This window comes from Phocoena phocoena, chromosome 13 (assembly GCF_963924675.1).
Source record: "Phocoena phocoena chromosome 13, mPhoPho1.1, whole genome shotgun sequence".
Lineage (NCBI taxonomy): Eukaryota > Metazoa > Chordata > Mammalia > Artiodactyla > Phocoenidae > Phocoena > Phocoena phocoena.
In genome coordinates, this window is record NC_089231.1 from 201,787 (window position 1) to 216,855 (window position 15,069).

Consider the following 15,069-nt stretch of genomic DNA (forward strand, 5'->3'; position numbering starts at 1 on the left):
CTGACCCTACACCGTTGTCGTACCCTAACCTGTCCCCTAAACCGTCCCCGTCCCCTAACACTAACCCTAACACTACCCCTAACCCTAACCCTTACCCGAAGCCTTACCCTAACTCGTCCCCTAATCCTAACCCGTACGCTAACACTAACCCGTACCCTAACACGTACGCTCACCCTTAACCGTTGTCGTAAACTAACCTCTCCCCTAAACCGTCCCCAGCCCCTAAACCTAACCCTAACCCTAACCCTAACCCTAACCCTTACCCGGAGCCTTACCCTAACCCGTGCCCTAATCCTAACCCGTACGCTAACACTAACCCATACCCTAACACGTACGCTGACCCTAAACCGTTGTCGTACCCTAACCTGTCCCCTAAACTGTCCCCGTCCCATAACCCTAACCCTAACCCTAACCCTAACCCTAACACTTGCCCGAAGCCTTACACTAACCCGTCCCCTAATCCTAACCCGTACGCTAACACTAAACCGTACCCTAACACGTATGCTCACCCTAAAAGTTTTTCGTACCCTAACCTGTCCCCTAAACCGTGCCCGTCCCATAACCCTAACCCTAACCCAAACCCTAACCCTAACCCTTACCCGAAGCCTTACCCTAACCCGTCCCCTAATCCTAACCCGTACGCTAACACTAACCCGTACCCTAACACGTACGCTCACCCTAAACCTTTGTCATAAACTAATTTGTCCCCTAAACCGTCCCCATCCCCTAACCCTAACCCTAACCCTAACCCTAACCATAACCCTTACCCGAAGCCTTACCCTAACCCGTCCCCTAATCCTAACGAGTACGCTAACACTAACCCGTACCCTAACACGTACGCTCACCCTAAACTGTTGTCGTACCCTAACCTGTCCCCTAAACCATCCCCATCCTCTAACCCTAACGCTAAACCTAACCCTTACCCGAAGCCTTACCCTAACCCGTCCCCTAATCCTAAGCCGTTCGCTAACACTAAACCATACCTTAACACGTATGCTCACCCTAAACCGTTGTCGTACACTAAACTGTCCCCTAAACCATCCCCGTCCTCTAACCCTAACCCTAACCCTAACCCTAAACCTAACCCTTACCCGAAGCCTTACCCAAACCCGTCTCCTAATCCTAACCCGTACGCTAACACTAACCTGTACCCTAACACGTACGCTCACACTAAACTATTGTCGTACCCTAACCTATCCCCTAAACCGTCCCCGTCCCCTAACCCTAACCCTAAGCCTAACCCTAACCCTAACCCTTACCCGAAGCCTTACCCTAACCCGTCCCCTAATCCTAACCCTTACGCTAACACTAACCCGTACCCTAACACGTACGCTCACCCTAAACCGTTGTCGTACTCTAACCTGTCCCCTAAACCGTCCCCGTCCCCTAACCCTAACCCTAACCCTAAGCATAACCCTAACCCTTACCCGAAGCCTTACCCTAACCCTTCCCCTAATCCTAACCCGTACGCTAACACTAAGCCGTACCCTAACACGTACGCTCACCCTAAACCGTTGTCGTATACTAACCTATCCCCTAAACTGTCCCCGTCCCATAACCCAAAACCTAACCCTAACCCTAACCCTTACCCGATGCCTTACCCTAACCCGTCCCCTAATCCTAACCCGTAAGCTAACACTAACCCGTACCCTAACACGTACGCTCACCCTAAACCGTTGTCGTAAACTTACTTGTCCCCTAAACCGTCCCCATCCCCTAACCCTAACCCTAACCCTAACCCTAACCCTAACCCTTACCCGAAGCCTTACCCTAACCCGTCCCCTAATCCTAACCCGTACGCTAACACTAACACGTACCCTAACACGTACGCTCACCCTAAACCGTTGTCGTAAACTAACTTGTCCCCTAAGCCGTCCCCATCCCCTAACCCTAACCCTAACCCTAACCCTAACCCTAACCCTTACCCGAAGCCTTACCCTAACCCGTCCCCTAATCCTAACCCGTACGCTAACACTAACCCGTACCCTAACACGTAGCTCACCCTAAACCGTTGTCGTACCCTAACCTGTCCCCTAAACCGTCCCCATCCCCTAACCCTAACCCTAAACCTACCCCTAACCCTAACCCTTACCCGAAGCCTTACCCTAACCCGTCCCATAATCCTAACCCGTACGCTAACACTAAACCGTACCCTAACACGTACGCTCACCCTAAAACGTTGTCTTACCCTAACCTGTCCCCTAAACCGTCCCCGTCCCATAACCCTAACCCTAACCCTAACCCTAACCCTAACCCTTACCGGAAGCCTTACCCTAACCCGTCCCCTAATCCTAACCCGTACGTTAACACTAACCCGTACCCTAACACGTACGCTCACCCTAAACCGTTGTCGTAAACTAACTTGTCCCCTAAACCATCCCCATCCCGTAACCCTAACCCTAACCCTAACCCTAACCCTAACACTTACCCGAAGCCTTACTCTAACCCGTCCCCTAATCCTAACCCGTACGCTAACACTAACCCATTCCCTAACACGTACGCTCACACTAAACTGTTGTCGTACCCTAACCTATCCCCTAAACCGTCCCCGTCCCCTAACCCTAACCCTAAGCCTAACCCTAACCCTAACCCTTACCCGAAGCCTTACCCTAACCCGTCCCCTAATCCTAACCCGTACGCTAACACTAAACCGTACCCTAACACGTACGCTCACCCTAAACCGTTGTCGTACCCTAACCTGTCCCCTAAACCGTCCCCGTCCCCTAACCCTAACCCTAACCCTAAGCCTAACCCTAACCCTTACCCGAAGCCTTACCCTAACCCGACCCCTAATCCTAACCCGTACGCTAACACTAACCCTTACCCTAACACGTACGCTGACCCTAAACCGTTGTCGTACCCTAACCTGTCCCCTAAACCGTCCCTTTCCCCTAACCCTAACCCTAAACCTAACCCTTAACCGAAGCCTTACCCTAACCCGTCCCCTAATCCTAACCCGTACACTAACACTAACCCGTACCCTAACACGTACGCTGACCCTAAACCGTTGTCGTACCCTAACCTGTCCCCTAAACCTTCCCCATCCCCTAACCTTAACCCTAACCATAACCCTAACCCTAACCCTTACCCGAAGCATTACCCTAAACCGTCCCCGAATCCTAACCCGTACGCTAACACTAACCAGTACCCTAACATGTACGCTGACCCTACACCGTTGTCGTACCCTAACCTGTCCCCTAAACCGTCCCCGTCCCCTAACACTAACCCTAACACTACCCCTAACCCTAACCCTTACCCGAAGCCTTACCCTAACTCGTCCCCTAATCCTAACCCGTACGCTAACACTAACCCGTACCCTAACACGTACGCTCACCCTTAACCGTTGTCGTAAACTAACCTCTCCCCTAAACCGTCCCCAGCCCCTAAACCTAACCCTAACCCTAACCCTAACCCTAACCCTTACCCGGAGCCTTACCCTAACCCGTGCCCTAATCCTAACCCGTACGCTAACACTAACCCATACCCTAACACGTACGCTGACCCTAAACCGTTGTCGTACCCTAACCTGTCCCCTAAACTGTCCCCGTCCCATAACCCTAACCCTAACCCTAACCCTAACCCTAACACTTGCCCGAAGCCTTACACTAACCCGTCCCCTAATCCTAACCCGTACGCTAACACTAAACCGTACCCTAACACGTATGCTCACCCTAAAAGGTTTTCGTACCCTAACCTGTCCCCTAAACCGTGCCCGTCCCATAACCCTAACCCTAACCCAAACCCTAACCCTAACCCTTACCCGAAGCCTTACCCTAACCCGTCCCCTAATCCTAACCCGTACGCTAACACTAACACGTACCCTAACACGTACGCTCTCCCTAAACCTTTGTCATAAACTAATTTGTCCCCTAAACCGTCCCCATCCCCTAACCCTAACCCTAACCCTAACCCTAACCATAACCCTTACCCGAAGCCTTACCCTAACCCGTCCCCTAATCCTAACGAGTACGCTAACACTAACCCGTACCCTAACACGTACGCTCACCCTAAACTGTTGTCGTACCCTAACCTGTCCCCTAAACCATCCCCATCCTCTAACCCTAACGCTAAACCTAACCCTTACCCGAAGCCTTACCCTAACCCGTCCCCTAATCCTAAGCCGTTCGCTAACACTAAACCATACCTTAACACGTATGCTCACCCTAAACCGTTGTCGTACACTAAACTGTCCCCTAAACCATCCCCGTCCTCTAACCCTAACCCTAACCCTAACCCTAAACCTAACCCTTACCCGAAGCCTTACCCAAACCCGTCTCCTAATCCTAACCCGTACGCTAACACTAACCCGTACCCTAACACGTACGCTCACACTAAACTATTGTCGTACACTAACCTATCCCCTAAACCGTCCCCGTCCCCTAACCCTAACCCTAAGCCTAACCCTAACCCTAACCCTTACCCGAAGCCTTACCCTAACCCGTCCCCTAATCCTAACCCTTACGCTAACACTAACCCGTACCCTAACACGTACGCTCACCCTAAACCGTTGTCGTACTCTAACCTGTCCCCTAAACCGTCCCCGTCCCCTAACCCTAACCCTAACCCTAAGCATAACCCTAACCCTTACCCGAAGCCTTACCCTAACCCTTCCCCTAATCCTAACCCGTACGCTAACACTAAGCCGTACCCTAACACGTACGCTCACCCTAAACCGTTGTCGTATACTAACCTATCCCCTAAACTGTCCCCGTCCCATAACCCAAAACCTAACCCTAACCCTAACCCTTACCCGATGCCTTACCCTAACCCGTCCCCTAATCCTAACCCGTAAGCTAACACTAACCCGTACCCTAACACGTACGCTCACCCTAAACCGTTGTCGTACCCTAACCTGTCCCCTAAACCGTCCCCGTCCCCTAACCCTAACCCTAAATCTACCCCTAACCCTAACCCTTACCCGAAGCCTTACCCTAACCCGTTCCCTAATCCTAACCCGTAAGCTAACACTAACCCGTACCCTCACACGTACGCTCACCCTAAACCGTTGTCGTACCCTAACCTCTCCCCTAAACCGTCCCCGTCCCCTAACCCTAACCCTAAACCTACCCCTAACCCTAACCCTTACCCGAACCCTTACCCTAACCCGTCCCATAATCCTAACCCGTACGCTAACACTAAACCGTGCCCTAACACGTACGCTCACCCTAAAACGTTGTCTTACTCTAACCTGTCCCCTAAACCGTCCCCGTCCCATAACCCTAACCCTAACCCTAACCCTAACCCTAACCCTTACCGGAAGACTTTCCCTAACCCGTCCCCTAATCCTAACCCGTACGCTAACACTATCCCGTACCCTAACACGTACGCTCACCCTAAACCGTTGTCGTAAACTTACTTGTCCCCTAAACCGTCCCCATCCCCTAACCCTAACCCTAACCCTAACCCTAACCCTAACCCTTACCCGAAGCCTTACCCTAACCCGTCCCCTAATCCTAACCCGTACGCTAACACTAACACGTACCCTAACACGTACGCTCACACTAAACTGTTGTCGTACCCTAACCTATCCCCTAAACCGTCCCCGTCCCCTAACCCTAACCCTAAGCCTAACCCTAACCCTAACCCTTACCCGAAGCCTTACCCTAACCCGTCCCCTAATCCTAACCCGTACACTAACACTAAACCGTACCCTAACACGTACGCTCACCCTAAAACGCTGTCTTACCCTAACCTGTCCCCTAAACCGTCCCCGTCCCATAACCCTAACACTAACCCTAACCCTAACCCTAACCCTTACCGGAAGCCTTACCCTAACCCGTCCCCTAATCCTAACCCGTACGTTAACACTAACCCGTACCCTAACACGAACGCTCACCCTAAACCGTTGTCCTAAACTAACTTGTCCCCTAAACCGTCCCCATCCCCTAACCCTAACCCTAACCCTAACCCTAACCCTAACACTTACCCGAAGCCTTACCCTAACCCGTCCCCTAATCCTAACCCGTACGCTAACACTAACCCATTCCCTAACACGTACGCTCACACTAAATTGTTGTCGTACCCTAACCTATCCCCTAAACCGTCCCCGTCCCCTAACCCTAACCCTAAGCCTAACCCTAACCCTAACCCTTACCCGAAACCTTACCCTAACCCGTCCCCTAATCCTAACCCGTACGCTAACACTAAACCGTACCCTAACACGTACGCTCACCCTAAATCGTTGTCGTACCCTAACCTGTCCCCTAAACCGTCCCCGTCCCCTAACCCTAACCCTAACCCTAAGCCTAACCCTAACCCTTACCCGAAGCCTTACCCTAACCCGTCCCCTAATCCTAACCCGTACGCTAACACTAACCTGTACCCTAACACGTACGCTCACCCTAAACCGTTGTCGTACCCTAAACTGTCCCCTAAACCGTCCCCGTCCCCTAACCCTAACCCTAACCCTAACCCTAACCCTAACCCTAACCCTAACCCTTACCCGAAGCCTTACCCTAACCCTTCCCCTAATCCTAACCCGTACGCTAACACTAAGCCGTACCCTAACACGTACACTCACCCTAAACCGTTGTCGTATCCTAACCTGTCCCCTAAACTATCCCCGTCCCATAACCCTAACCCTAACCCTAACCCTAACCCTAACCCTTACCCGATGCCTTACACTAACCCGTCCCCTAATCCTAACCCGTAAGCTAACACTAACACATACCCTAACAAGTACGCTCACCCTAAACCGTTGTCGTACCCTAACCTGTCCCCTAAACCGTCCCCGTCCCCTAACCCTAACCCTAAACCTACCCCTAACCCTAACCCTTACCCGAAGCCTTACCCTAACCCGTCCCCTAATCCTAACCCGTACGCTAACACTAACCCCTACCCTAACACGTACGCTGACCCTAAACCGTTGTCGTACCCTAACCTGTCCCCTAAACCGTCCCCGTCCCCTAACCCTAACCCTAAGCCTACCCATAAACCTAACCTTTACCTGAAGCCTTACCCTAACCCGTCCCCTAGACCTAACCCGTAAGCTAACACTAACCCGTACCCTAACACGTATGCTCACCCTAAACCGTTGTCATAATCTAACTTGTCCCCTAAACCGTCCCCATCCCCTAACACTAACCCTAACCCTAACCCTAACCCTAACCCTTACCCAAAGCCTTACCCTATCCCGTCCGCTAATCCTAACCCGTAGGCTAACACTAACCCTTACCCTAACACGTACGCTGACCCTAAACCGTTGTCATACCCTAACCTGTCCCCTAAACTGTCCCTGTCCCCTAACCCGAACCCTAAACCTAACCCTTAACCGAAGCCTTACCCTAACCCGTCCCCTAATCCTAACCCGTACGCTAACACTAATCCGTACCCTAACACGTACGCTGACCCTAAACCGTTGTCGTACCCTTACCTGTCCCCTAAACTTTCCCTGTCCCCTAACCCTAACCCTAACCATAACCCTAACCCTAACCCTTACCCGAAGAATTACCCTAAACCGTCCCCGAATCCCAACCCGTACGCTAACACTAACCCGTACCCTAACACGTACGCTCACCCTAAACCGTTGTCGTACCCTAACCTGTCCCCTAAGCCGTCCCCGTCCCCTAACCCTAACCCTAACCCTAACCCTTAACCGAAGCCTTACACTAACCCGTCCACTAATCCTAACCCGTACGTTAACACTAACCCGTACCCTAACACGTACGCTCACCCTAAACCGCTGTCGTAAACTAACTTGTCCCCTAAACCGTCCCCATCCCCTAACCATAACCCTAACCCTAACCCTAACCCTAACACTTACCCGAAGCCTTACCCTAACCCGTCCCCTAATCCTAACCCGTACGCTAACACTAACCCATTCCCTAACACGTACGCTCACACTAAACTGTTGTCGTACCCTAACCTATCCCCTAAACCGTCCCCGTCCCCTAACCCTAACCCTAAGCCTAACCCTAACCCTAACCCTTACCCGAAGCCTTACCCTATCCCGTCCCCTAATCCTAACCCGTACGCTAACACTAAACCGTACCCTAACACGTACGCTCACCCTAAACCGTTGTCGTACCCTAACCTGTCCCCTAAACCGTCCCCATCCCCTAACCCTAACCCTAACCCAAAGCCTAACCCTAACCCTTACCCGAAGCCTTACACTAACCCGTCCCCTAATCCTAACCCGTACGCTAACACTAACCTGTACCCTAACACGTACGCTCACCCTAAACCGTTGTCGTACCCTAAACTGTCCCCTAAACCGTCCCCGTCCCCTAACCCTAACCCTAACCCTAACCCTAACCCTAACCCTTACCCGAAGCCTTACCCTAACCCTTCCCCTAATCGTAACCCGTACGCTAACACTAAGCCGTACCCTAACACGTACACTCACCCTAAACCATTGTCGTATCCTAACCTGTCCCCTAAACTATCCCCGTCCCATAACCGTAACCCTAACCCTAACCCTAACCCTAACCCTTACCCGATGCCTTACCCTAACTCGTCCCCTAATCCTAACCCGTAAGCTAACACTAACCCATACCCTAACACGTACGCTCACCCTAAACCGTTGTCGTACCCTAACCTGTCCCCTAAACCGTCCCCGTCCCCTAACCCTAACCCTAAACCTACCCCTAACCCTAACCCTTACCCGAAGCCTTACCCTAACCCGTCCCCTAATCCTAACCCGTACGCTAACACTAAGCCGTACCCGAACACGTACGCTCACCCTAAACCGTTGTCGTACCCTTACCTGTCCCCTAAACTTTCCCTGTCCCCTAACCCTAACCCTAACCATAACCCTAACCCTAACCCTTACCCGACGAATTACCCTAAACCGTCCCCGAATCCTAACCCGTACGCTAACACTAACCCGTACCCTAACACGTACGCTCACCCTAAAACGTTGTCGTACCCTAACCTGTCCCCTAAGCCGTCCCCGTCCCCTAACCCTAACCCTAACCCTAACCCTTAACCGAAGCCTTACCCTAACCCGTCCCCTAATCCTAACCCGTACGCTAACACTAACCCGTACCCTAACACGTACGCTGACAATAAACCGTTGTCGTAAACTAACTTGTCCCCTAAACCGTCCCCGTCCCCTAACCCTAAACCTAACCATAACCCTAACCCTAACCCTTACCCGATGCCTTACCCTAACCCGTCCCCTAATCGTAACCCGTAAGCTAACACTAACCCGTACCCTAACACGTACGCTCACCCTAAACCGTTGTCGTTCCCTAACCTGTCCCCAAAACCGTCCCCGTCCCCTAACCCTAACCCTAACCCTAACCCTTAACCGAAGCCTTACCCTAACCCGTCCGCTAATCCTAACCCGTACGCTAACACTAACCCGTACCCTAACACGTACGCTGACCCTAAACCGTTGTCGTAAACTAACTTGTCCCCTAAACCGTCCCAATCCCCTAATCCTAACCCTAACCCTAAACCTACCCCTAACCCTAACCCTTACCCGAAGCCTTACCCTAACCCGTCCCCTAATCCTAACCCGTACGCTAACACTAACCCGTACCCTAACACGTATGCTGACCCTAAACCTTTGTCGTACCCTAACCTGTCCCCTAAACCGTCCCCATCCCCTAACCCTAACCCTAACCCTAACCCTTAACCGAAGCCTTACCCTAACCCGTCCCCTAATCCTAACCCGTACGCTAACACTAAGCCGTACCCTAACACGTACGCTCACCCTAAACCGTTGTCGTACCCTAACCTGTCCCCTAAACCGTCCCCGTCCCCTTATCCTAAACCTAACCCTAACCCTAACCCTAACCCTTACCCGAAGCATTACCCTAAACCGTCCCCTAATACTAACCCGTACGCTAACACTAATCCGTACCCTAACACGTACGCTCACCCTAAACCGTTGTCGTACCCTAACCTGTCCCCTACACCGTCCCCATTCCCTAACCCTAACCCTAACCCTAACCCTAACCCTAACCCTTACCCGAAGCCTTACCCTAACCCGACCCCTAATCCTAACCCGTACGCTAACACTAACCCTTACCCAAACACGTACGCTGACCCTAAACCGTTGTCGTACCCTAACCTGTCCCCTAAACCGTCCCTGTCCCCTAACCCTAACCCTAACCCTACCGCTAACCCTAACCCTTACCCGAAGCCTTACCATAACCCGTCCCCTAATCCTAACCCGTACGCTAACACTAACCCGTACCCTAACACGTACGCTCACCCTAAATCGTTGTCGTAACCTAACCTGTCCCCTAAACTCTCCCCGTCCCATAACCCTAACCCTAACCCTAACCCTAACCCTAACACTTACCCGAAGCCTTTCCCTAACCCGTCCACTAATCCTAACCCGTACGCTAACACTAAACCGTACCCTAACACGTACGCTCACCCTAAACCATTGTCGTAAACTAACCTCTCCCCTAAACCGTCCCCAGCCCCTAACACTAACCCTAACCCTAACCCTAACCCTAAACCTTACCCGGAGCCTTACCCTAACCCATCCCCTAATCCTAACCCGTAAGCTAACACTAACACATACCCTAACACGTACGCTGACCCTAAACCGTTGTCGTACCCTAACCTGTCCCCTAAACTGTCCCCGTCCTATAACCCTAACCCTAACCCTAACCCTAACCCTAACACTTACCCGAAGCCTTACCCTAACCCGTCCCCTAATCCTAAACCGTACGCTAACACTAACCCGTACCCTAACACGTACGCACACCCTAAACCGTTGTCGTAAACTAACCTCTCCCCTAAACCGTCCCCAGCCCTTAACCCTAACCCTAACCCTAACCCTAACCCTAAACCTTACCCGGAGCCTTACCCTAACCCGTCCCCTAATCCTAACCCGTATGCTAACACTAACACATACCCTAACACGTACGCTGACCCTAAACCGTTTTCGTACCCTAACCTGTCCCCTAACCTGTCCCCGTCCCATAACCCTAACCCTAACCCTAACCCTAACCCTAACCCTAACACGTACCCGAAGCCTTACCCTAACCCGTCCCCTAATCCTAACCCGTACGCTAACACTAACCCGTACCCGAACACGTACGCTCACCCTAAACCGTTGTCGTAAACTAACTTGTCCCCTAAACCGTCCCCATCACCTAACCCTAACCCTAACCCTAAACCTAACCCTAACCCTTACCCGAAGCCTTACACTAACCCGTCCCCTAATCCTAACCCGTACGCTAACACTAACCCGTACCCAAAACGTACGCTCACCCTAAACCGTTGTCGTACACTAACCTGTCCCCTAAACCATCCCCGTCCTCTAACCCTAACCCTAAACCTAACCCTTACCCGAAGCCTTACCCTAACCCGTCCCCTAATCCTAACCCTTACGCTAACACTAACCCGTACCCTAACACGTACGCTGACCCTAAACCGTTGTCGTACCCTAACCTGTCCCCTAAACCGTCCCCGTCCCCTAACCCTAACCCTAACCCTAACCCTTACCCGAAGCCTTACCCTAACCCGTCCCCTAATCCTAACCCGTACGCTAACACTAACCCATACCCTAACACGTACACTGACCCTAAACCGTTGTCGTAAACTAACTTGTCCCCTAAACCGTCCCCATCCCCTAATCCTAACCCTAACCCTTACCCTTACCCGAAGCCTTACCCTAACCCGAACCCTAATCCTAACCCGTACGCTAACACTAAACCGTACCCGAACACGTACGCTCACCCTAAACCGTTGTCGTACCCTAAACTGTCCCCTAAACCATCCCCGTCCCCTAACCCTAACCCTAACCCTAACCCTAAACCTAACCCTAAACCTTACCCGAAGCCTTACCCTAACCCGTCCCCTAATCCTAACCCGTACGCTAACACTAACCCATACCCTAACCCGTATGCTCACCCTAATCCGTTGTCGTACCCTAACCTGTTCCCTAAACCGTCCCCGTCCCCTAACCCTAACCCTAAATCTACCCCTAACCCTAACCCTTACCCGAAGCCTTATCCTAACCCGTCCCCTAATCCTAACCCGTACGCTAACACTAAACCGTACCCTAACATGTACGCTCACCCTAAACCGTTGTCGTAAACTAACCTCTCCCCTAAACCGTCCCCAGCGCCTAAACCTAACCCTAACCCTATCCCTAACCCTAACCCTTACCCGGAGCCTTACCCTAACCCGTCCCCTAATCCTAACCCGTAAGCTAACACTAACACATACCCTAACACGTACGCTGACCCTAAACCGTTGTCGTACCCTAACCTGTCCCCTAAACTGTCCCCGTCCCATAACCCTAACCCTAACCCTAACACTTACCCGAAGCCTTACCCTAACCCGTCCCCTAATCCTAACCCGTACGCTAACACTAACACGTACCCTAACACGTACGCTCACCCTAAACCATTTTCGTACAGTAACCTGTCCCCTAAACCATCCCCGTCCTCTAACCCTAACCCTAACCCTAACCCTAAACCTACCCCTTACCCGAAGCCTTACCCTAACCCGTCCCCTAATCCTAACCCGTACGCTAACACTAACCCGAACCCTAACACGTACGCTAACCCTAAATCGTTTTCGTACCCTAACCTGTCCCCTAAACCGTCCCCATCCCCTAACCCTAACCCTAACCCTAACCCTTACCCGAAGCCTTACCCTAACCCATCCCCTAATCCTAACCCATACGCTAACACTAACCCGTACCCTAACACGTACGCTGACCCTAAACCGTTGGCGTAAACTAACTTGTCCCCTAAACCGTCCCCATCCCGTAATCCTAACCCTATCCCTAACCCTTACCCGAAGCCTTACCCTAACCCGTCCCCTAATCCTAACCCTTTCGCTAACACTAAACCGTACCCTAACACATACGCTCACCCTAAACGGTTGTCGTACCCTAAACTGTCCCCTAAACCATCCCCGTCCTCTAACCCTAACCCTAACCCTAACCCTAAACATAACCCTTACCCGAAGCCTAACCCAAACCCGTCTCCTAATCCTAACCCGTACGCTAACACTAACCCGTACCCTAACACGTACGCTCACACTAAACTGTTGTCGTACCCTAACCTATCCCCTAAACCGTCCCCGTCCCCTAACACTAACCCTAAGCCTAACCCTAACCCTAACCCTTACCCGAAGCCTTACCCTAACCCGTCCCCTAATCCTAACCCGTACGCTAACACTAACCCGTACCCTAACACGTACGCTCACCCTAAACCGTTGTCGTACTCTAACCTGTCCCCTAAACCGTCCCCGTCCCCTAACCCTAACCCTAACCCTAAGCCTAACCCTAACCCTTACCCGAAGCCTTACCCTAACCCTTCCCCTAATCCTAACCCGTACGCGAACCCTAAGCCGTACCCTAACACGTACGCTCAACCTAAACCGTTGTCGTATCCTAACCTGTCCCCTAAACTGTCCCCGTCCCATAACCCTAACCCTAACCCTAATCCTAACCCTAACCCTTACCCGATGCCTTACCCTAACCCGTCCCCTAATCCTAACCCGTAAGCTAACACTAACCCGTACCCTAACACGTACACTCACCCTAAACCGTTGTCGTAACCTAACCTGTCCCCTAAACCGTCCCCGTCCCCTAACCCTAACAATAAATCTACCCCTAACCCTAACCCTTACCCGAAGCCTTACCCTAACCCGTCCCCTAATCCTAACCCGTACGCTAACACTAAACTGTACCCTAACATGTACGCTCACCCTAAAACCTTGTCGTACCCTAAACTGTCCCCTAAACCGTCCCCGTCCCAAAACCCTAACCCTAACCCTAACCCTAACCCTAACCCTTACCCGAAGCCTTACCCTAACCCGTCCCCTAATCCTAACCCGTACGCTAACACTAACCCGTACCCTAACACGTACGCTCACCCTAAACCGTTGTCGTAAACTAAATTTTCCCCTAAACCGTCCCCATCCCCTAACCCTAACCCTAAACCTAACCCTAACCCTAACCCTTACCCGAAGCCTTACACTAACCCGTCCCCTAATCCTAACCCGTACGCTAACACTAACCCATAAGCTAACACGTACGCTCACCCTAAACCGTTGTCGTAACCTAACCTGTCCCCTAAACCGTCCCCATCCTCTAACCGTAATCCTAAACCTACCCCTAACCCTAAACCTTACTCGAAGCCTTACCCTAACCCGTCCCCTAATCCTAACCCGTACGCTAACACTAACCCATACCCTAACACGTAAGCTCACCCTAAACCGTTGTCGTACACTAACCTGTCCCCTAAACCGTCCGCGTCCCCTAAACCTAACCCTAAACCTACCCCTTACCCTAACACTTATCCGAAGCCTTACCCTAACCCGTCCCCTAATCCTAACCCGTACGCTATCACTAACCCGTACCCTAACACGTACGCTCACACTAAACTGTTGTCGTACCCTAACCTATCCCCTAAACCGTCCCCGTCCCCTAACCCTAACCCTAACCCTAACCCTTAACCGAAGCCTTACCCTAACCCGTCCCCTAATCCTAACCCGTACGCTAACACTAACCCATACCCTAACACATACGCTGACCCTAAACCGTTGTCGTAAACTAACTTCTCCCCTAAACCGTCCCCATCCCCTAATCGTAACCCTAACCCTAAACCTAACCCGAACCCTTACCCGAAGCCTTACCCTAACCCGTCCCCTAAGCCTAACCCGTTCGCTAACACTAACCCGTACCCTAACACGTACGCTCACCCTAAACCGTTGTCATACACTAACCTGTCCCCTAAACCGTCCCCATCCCCTAACCCTAACCCTAAACCTACCCCTAACCCTAACCCTTACCCGAAGCCTTACCCTAACCCTTCCCCTAATCCTAACCCGTACGCTAACACTAAGCCGTACCCTAACACGTACGCTGACCCTAAACCGTTGTCGTAAACTAACTTGTCCCCTAAACCGTCCCCATCCCCTAATCCTAACCCTAACCCTAACCCTTACCCGAAGCCTAACCCTAACCCGTCCCCTAATCCTAACCCGTTCGCTAACACTAAACCGTACCCTAACACGTACGCTCACCCTAAACCGTTGTCGTACCCTAAACTGTCCCCTAAACCGTCCCCGTCCTCTAACACTAACCCTAACCCTAACCGTAACCTAACCCTTACCTGAAGCCTTACACAAACCTGTCTCCTAATC